General features: G+C 45.8%; 1 pseudogene; it reads left to right on the forward strand.

Annotated features, from left to right (window-relative positions):
- The first annotated feature begins 289 nt into the window (after nucleotides 1-289).
- Nucleotides 290-1,959, forward strand: LOC127299531 (FBD-associated F-box protein At5g60610-like; annotated as a pseudogene).
- The last annotated feature ends 6,069 nt before the right edge of the window (nucleotides 1,960-8,028 follow it).

Below are 8,028 nucleotides of genomic sequence, written 5' to 3' on the forward strand. Positions count from 1 at the left end.
TCTCATACAGTAGTATGATATTTTTTTTTTTTTGAAAATCATACAGTAGTATGATACAAAGTGTTTGCTGGTATTTTCCTCGAGTGATTTTTGAGTGAATAGCAGTGATTTTTTTTTATTCAGCAGCAATGATTCATGCAATACAGCCCGGCTCAAAGCAACAGCGGACGAAGGCCCGGCCCATTGGAGTGTCCTCCTTCCTCAAAAGCCTCTCTTCTACGCGAGACATTGAACACCACGACTACGGCGGCGCGGCCAGCTCCCTGTTTTCCCAGGCAGGCCGCCGGTGATGGACAAGGAGGGGAGCGGTCCGAATTTCAATAAGAGGAATCTGTTGGCGCCCAAGAACCATGGAGTGCCGCCGGCGCCGGAGACTACGGAGGCGCCCGGTCCAAAACCACCTCCCTCCGCCCACGACCAGCAACCGCTGCCCGGAGACGCCGACTGTATCAACAACCTTGCCGACGCGATCCTCGGTGAGATCGTCTCGCTCCTCCCCACCAAGGACGCCGTTCGCACCCAAATCCTCTCACCGCGGTGGCGCCACATCTGGAGCTCCGCGCCTCTTAATTTCGACTTTGAAGGCCTCCCCGCCGCCAATGAGGATGTCGTCGTCGCCATCACCTCAAGTACGGTTTCCGCCCACTAGGGCCCCGGTCGCCGCTTCTGCGTCCCCTCATCCTTCCTCCGTGACCGAGAGGACGCCGTGGACGCCTGGCTCCGGTCCCCCGCCCTGGACAACCTCCAGGAGCTCGAGTTCTGGTTCAAGCCGCACTACAAACCGCAGCCGCTGCAGCGGCCACCGCCGCCGTCCCCGTTCCGCTTCTCGGCCACGCTCCGTGTTGCCACCATCGGAAATTGCAACCTCCCGGACAGCATTGTCCAAGGGCTTCACCTACCTCTGCTGAAGCAGCTCGGGCTTGAACTTGTCAGCATTTCGGAGTGCTCGCTGCACAGCTTAATTGCCGCTTGCCCTGCTCTGGAGTGCTCACTGATTAGCCATGGGTTCGGCTTTCGCTGCCTCACGATCAACTCCCTCACCCTTAGAATTGTTTGCGTCAAGAACTATCGGTTGTGCAATGACCAGTTAAAGGAACTCATCGTCCACAATGCCCCGTGCCTTCAAAGTTTGCTCCATCTAGATTTCGACTATGGCATGCATGTATCCGTAGTCTCTGCGCCTTAGGCTGCCTCTCTGATGGGTTTTACATCTCTAAACAGGAAGATCTCTCCAGGTTTGTGTTTGGGTCCACAGTAATTCAGGTACGGCTTTCCTATGTCGTGCCTTAACGATGCTTCTTAGTTGCACATCTGTGTTCATAAATTATATAAATATCATATACCCCTTTTGTTGGACTAATCTTGCATAGCATGCTTGATAAAGGGAGTGCGTGTTGATAGGCTCATGACGGTGGTGAGCACAGTCAAGATTTTAGCTATCAATATGAAGATTCTTAGTTTGGATACAGTTATTGAGTTCATGAGATGCTTTCCGTGCTTGGAGAAGATGTACATTCAGGTGATGATTCTTTATTTGTAGTTCATTGTCTTCAACTAATAATTTGATTGGTTTAATTAACTAAAGTGGTTCGTTCTCAATTTGTCCATGTTCTTTTTCAGTCACAATCAAAGAAGGAAAGAATTGAATGGCGTCACAAACACCAGAGTCTTATCAAATGTCTTAACATCCGTCTGAAGACAATAGTGTTTGATCGGTATCAAGGGACTAAGTCTGACATTGAATTCATCACATTCTTTGTACTGAACGCAAAAGATCTAGAGTTAATGACCTTATGGCTTCAACTCAGGGATTACGATAAAAAGTTTGTGGCAGAACAACATAGGAAGCTTCAACTAGACAATAGGGCTTCAAGAGGCACTCGGTTTCACTTTACAACTGATAAATGTGTCGCTAGTGTCTGGGACGTGCATCATGTCCGTGATTTGGATTTCCGGTGAAACATCACTTATTTGATGAGATGCTGAAGATGTGCATTGAGGAGATAATTCCTCATTGGTAATTCTTTGTCTTCAACTGCTCATGTGATCTATTTACTTTACCTAAGTCATTGGCTTTCCATTTCTCCATGTTCTTTTTCAGTCATAATCAAAGACTGCAAACGCTAGAATCTTTTCAAATGTCTTAACATCCGTCTAAATAAATTATTGTTTCATTGTAAACAGGTCATTAATTCTGATATTGATTCGCCTCTTTCTTTGTACCGAACACTTCAGAGTTCAGATTCGAGCCAGGGGTGAAGAGTTTATTGGCAGAACAATGTCGGAAGCTTCAGCTAGAGAACAAGGTTTCGAGAGATGCTGGGTTTAAATTCTAAAACTACTACATGTGTTTGTGGTGTTCCGGATGTTAGTGATTGCTGTTTAGATGACCCATTTGTGTGTTGATGTTGAAACTGGCTTTGCTCCGTTCTGGAAGCCAATTGATCGATCTCAGTTGGTATTCTGTCTAAACTTTTAGTTTTGGAGTTTCCATTACATGAAAGTTTGTATTATCTCGAACCTCATGAGATTTAAGTAAGCTATTTTTCTTTATCGTCTTATATCATACGACAACTCTGCATTTTATGAATTGCAGAGCAATATTACTGTAAAATTGTACTCCTTGGCTCCTTGCCCTGTATAAAGTGGCGACTGAGGCATCATGTCACGTACTAGTTCATAATGGTAGATACGACCAAGATAGCTTGAGGAGGTGCTCGTTCTGATTCCTGGTAAAACAACACTCAGACATCTGATTATTTTTATGTTTCAAGTTTTCGGTGCTTTGAGTCAAATTCTCAAGTTATTTCTAATTGGGACAAGGAGCTCCTTATTTGAATACTATAATAACAGATCTATTTTAGATGGTAAATTGTTACCTGATTTTTTTTTACCGATTTCAGCATTGGCATCTTTGTCAGGCTGAGCATCGTAGCCGAATATTCGAACATATATCTTTTTTTTTGTGTCACCCAATGAGTATGACGAATTGCTTACAATTATGTATCGGTGTCAATGTGTAGTGCATATGAATCATAAATTTCGCATGCCTTGTGACGACGTTTAGACTAGTCACAATGGGAAGTATCATACACTAGTATCATGCACATGATATTAGTTTATGATACTATCTCCACAATGCATGGTATCATAAGATACCATCATAGTATCATCGTATTTAATGTTTTGTAGAATCTCAATGTAACTTTGTGTACATGATGTGTTTGTCATTAAGTTTTTAGTTTTACGTGCTATGATACGGTATCATATTATGATACCATTTTCATCTCTCACCTCATTAATTGGTGCGCCACATCAGATTTTTGCCAACATGACATGCATGATACTACTTAGACTAGTCATAGTGGGGAGTAACATATAGTAGTGTCATGCATATGACACTACTCTATGTTACTACCTTCATAAGGACAGGGTGTTTCTAGTCCCGAGCTCAAATGAGCTCTTTTTACGGACCGTCCGTTTGCTCTAGGGATCTGTGCCCGTGGGCTCATTTTGGTCAGATAGGTCTGGTGGAAAATGTAGGAAATGAGCGATACATGTACGTTACGAACAGATACAGTGGGACATGGGTGACAAACTTGGTAGGACTGTAGGAGCAGGCCATGATGGATTGACGGGGATCGTTTGTGCGGTCGGTACAGGCGGCCATGTTTCACGTTGCACCGAGAATTGGGGCCCGGAGATTGGGAGCAGTGCCACTCCGGCTATGACTGTCAGTTGCACTGCGTACGGCATAAAGCTGGCTAATCCTAGCTGTAGATTGGACACAACACGGAGCTGCTCCGTGAAAAAATTATGTCCCGGTTGAAGCCGTTCATGGACAACGAATTGAATTCGTGTGCAGAAGTGGGCCACAACGCTGCAAATGTTGCTACCTAAAAATGGACTACAACACGGAATACGGCCGAGATACAACCAATCGACGAGAGCAGCTGAGCCCGGGTTCAGATTGGCATTTCCGCCTTCATAATGCATAGTAACTTAGATGTAGTATCATGCATGAGTGTATTAATTAGCTTGTAGACTCATTCAATCTTGAAAAGTGTGATGTTATGGTAACATAGCTAGTTACCACAATCATCTCTTTCTTCATTTAATATCATGTCATGTCATCAATTTACCTACTAGTTGGCAATGCATGTAGCTCTATGTTAGTACTTTAATTACTCCCACTATGAGTAGTCTTAGGCTACTCATAGTGGGGAGTAACATAAGGTGGTGTCATGCATAAGTTACTAGAACATGTTACTACCTTCATAGTGGAAAATAACTTAGAGGTGGTATCATGCACAGTCTCATTTATTAATTTGTAGACTCATTTTGTCTTGGGGTGTGTGATGTTATGGTAACATAGCTAGTTACCACCTCCCTCTCTTCCTTCATTTATTGTTATGCCATGTCACCAAAATGCCTTGGAGTGTGTGATGTTACTAGCTAAGTTACTCCCACTATGAGCAGTCTTATGATACTCTCATTGTGACTAGTCTTAGGTACATGATGTACCTTTAGTTACCAAGTTCCCAGGTTTGTAAAAGGATCAGGGTGGCAAAATATTTTAGGCATGCGTCAGAAATCGACACAGTGCATTGCTTTTTTTTTCTAGTTCAGACTGGTGGAATGCATATGAACTATATAGACTGGATAGATCAGTTCACTTTAATGCACATGTTTCTAGGAAGTAATGAATCCTGCGTGGTCCCAGCAGGCTGAAGATCAAACCACTTTTTTTCTGCCGGCGATGCCCTGAGGTTTCCTGTTCGTGTTGCAGTTGCCTCGGCCGCCGAGCATTCCCGTGGATTCCTACCTTACCAAGAAAGTATTTGTACAGATTCTTGCGCTCTTTCTTTCCTTGTCAGACTAGTCATAGTGGGGAGTAACATAGAGTAGTAATATAGTGCATGTTACTACCCTATGTTACTATCTTTATAGTGGGTAGTTACACGTATATGGTATCATGCATGTTATATTTATTAGATTGTAGACTCATCTTATCTTGAGAAGTGTGATGTTATGGTAACATAGCTCGTTACCACCCCGCTCTCTTTCTTCATTTATTGTCATGCCATGTCACCCAAATGTTTTGAGATGTATGATGTTACTACCTATGTAATTTCCACTATGAGCAGTCTCAGGTACCTCTTCATGTAGCACTGAAGTTTCTTTGTGCACACATGAAAGTAGTTTGACATACTGTGCCGGGCTGATCTTGTAAATGCCAAAGATGGTACATAGCAGTAAAAGCTTGTTGGTGTGTCAATTAGACTACCATATCTGTCTGTACTTCCTTTCTATATAAACTGTAAACTCCTGGGAAATGCACTTTGGCTCATAGGAGCATATGCTCCCATTATGTGAATCCACATTTCAAAGTGTTAAAAAATTCTAAACTAAATTTTTACATGTACATCTAGACATTTTATATTGGTACACAAGTTTTCAAAAAAAACTAAAAATAATTGTGGCTCCTGTAAAAAAGACAAGTTTTGATGCTATAACACGACTACGTACAGGATATTTTTTTGTCTTTTTTGTACACGCCATATAAAATGTTGTTTCTCCACGAAAATTTGTGCACTAACATAGAATGTCAAGATGTACACCAACAAATTTATATCAGAATTTTTTAACATTTTTAAAATTGTTTTTTAATTATTTTATATAATGAGAGCATTTGCTCCTATGAGCCAAATTGCCACCTCCGTAAACTCCTTGCCTTGTATTCTTGTGTATAAAAATCAAATATTTCATACCTAAATTTCGAAAAAAAAAAATCATACCTGGCGTGAAAAACACTGATGGTACAATCCTTGGTCATTGGAGCCTTGCGCACAAATGGGAGGGAACGAAAGGAACTAGGACATGAAGGTCTTTTTTTTTTTTTTTTTTTGAGAAAGACATGAAGGTCACCTAGACCAGTAGATAGCAAGCAACATATCAAAACCGAAAGCGACCGGAGAGGATAAGAGAATGGACAAAGCCCCACTATATTAATATAGCAAGGACAGTGCTAGAAATCCTCCGGAGGCTCCAAATTTTTCAGCCTCCTGCTTGCATGCGTGACACGTGTCCATGTTTACCTGAAATCTAGATTTTGCTTCATCGCAGCAAAAAAACCTCCCGCTTTTGCTTCATTGAAGCAAAAAACGGTTCGACTAAAATAGAAAGAGAGCTGCGAGTCGTTTAGACTTTGTTTCGTCGCAACAAAAAAAGTTCAGCTTTTGCTTCATTGAAGCAAAAAACGGTTTGACTAGGAGTAAATAAAAATGATCTGTCGGACGTGGATCTCGCCGGAGACATCGCCGGAATCCTTGTAGCAACAAAAATGTACTAAAGTAGCAGAACCATAAAATATTTGCAGCAAAAGATTTATACTATTGTAGCATCGTTAAATACTAGTCGCCGGTGCACCGCCGACATCATCCCAACTCCGGCTGGCAGCACCTCACTTGCTACTTGCAGCACCGTCACTGATTGTTTGTAGCATCGTCATGGGTAGTTGGCAGCATTACCATTTGTCCTTTGCAGCACCTTCGCGACAAGATGGTAGCAACACCGGACGCAAGTGGTAGCATTGCCGTGGGTTGTTGGTACCATTACCGTTTGTCTTTTGCAGCACCTCCTCCACAAGATGGTAGCAACACCGGACGCCAGTGGTAGCATTGCCGTCGCTCTTAGCAGCAATTTCGACGTTGGCTCGCGGCAGCAGCTCAGGTAGCACCACCCAAGGCCCCTGGAAGCACTACTCGACGTTGCTCGCGGCATCGTCGTCACCCATGGCAGGTCCCCGGTCCACCGCTGCCCGAACCTTGTAACATCGGCGGCCGCCACTGGATGCAGCGTCGAACTGCTATTGCAGCATAGTCGGCATGAATTAGCAGGCGCGACACCGCATCCTCTGTAGCATGCAAATCCCGTTCAGCCTAGAGCACACACCGATGCACGATGAGTGACCCCATCGTCCTCAACGCCAGTCTCCTCCAGGACCATCACCGGCGTCGAGCACATCGAGTGGACCGTGCCCTGTCCTCGACCACCGCAAAAAGGTACACCACCGCCCCCGCCGATCTCGTCTGGCCATGGGATGGGGAACCCGTCCCTGCTATGGCTCGTGGTTTTTGGGGCGGCCGGCGGCAAGATGAAAGGGCAGAGCAGGTCTGCGGCAAGATGAAAGGGCAGAGCAAGCGGGGCAGAGCAAGCGGGGTAGTTTGCGGCATCCTACGAGCCGAGATGGCGTCGACCTTGCAGCCAGGGCGGCGGAAGGTGGACTCTGCTGCAACGAGTGCCCCGACGGCCTTCTTCCGCTGCACGCGCAGCTCAACCGCCGCCTCCAACCTCCACCAGGTGCGGGACCCTCACCTTGACTGCCACATCCGATGTCGCCGCCCGCGGCGAGCAGTACCGACGAGATCGAAGCCTCGATCCCGAACGGCTTTCGTGTCCGCAGCGCACGACGGAGCACAGCGCGGCGGCGTGGGAATCTACGCGTGAGGGGCCGAGGCGACAGCTGTGCCGCCAGCAAGGAGGCGCGAGGTGCCGCCGGCCGTTCGGGATGTAGGGGAGGAGGCGGTGCAGAGGAACCACCGGAGGTCAAGACGCGGGAGATGGAGCGGAGGAGGCGGCGAGCATGCTGGTAGACGGCGAGCTACGAACTGCGGCGGCCGGTCATGCGGGGATCACTGGCAGCTGCGGCGGCCGGCCATGCGAAGAACATCAGGGAGCGGCTTGATTTTTCTCAACCACATGCGCTGGAGGATTAGGAAACGGGATGGAAAGAAGAAGTCGTGGTGGACCAGGGGACGCGTGGCGCGATGCAGACCCGGAGGCAGCGAGCCGCTGGAGCCTCCGCCTGAAAAGAAGCATTTTCCATATAGCAACCAACTTATACACCGCTCAAGCAAATTGCACACCGATAACTTCAAATAGACAGCCAAAAAAAGGAAAAACGAGAACGGAATGCTAGAAAATCTACACGTGTTAACTGCTCATTAGAGAAAACCATGCATCAAC

This window comes from Lolium perenne, chromosome 5, assembly GCF_019359855.2.
Source record: "Lolium perenne isolate Kyuss_39 chromosome 5, Kyuss_2.0, whole genome shotgun sequence".
Classification (NCBI taxonomy): Eukaryota; Viridiplantae; Streptophyta; class Magnoliopsida; order Poales; family Poaceae; genus Lolium; species Lolium perenne.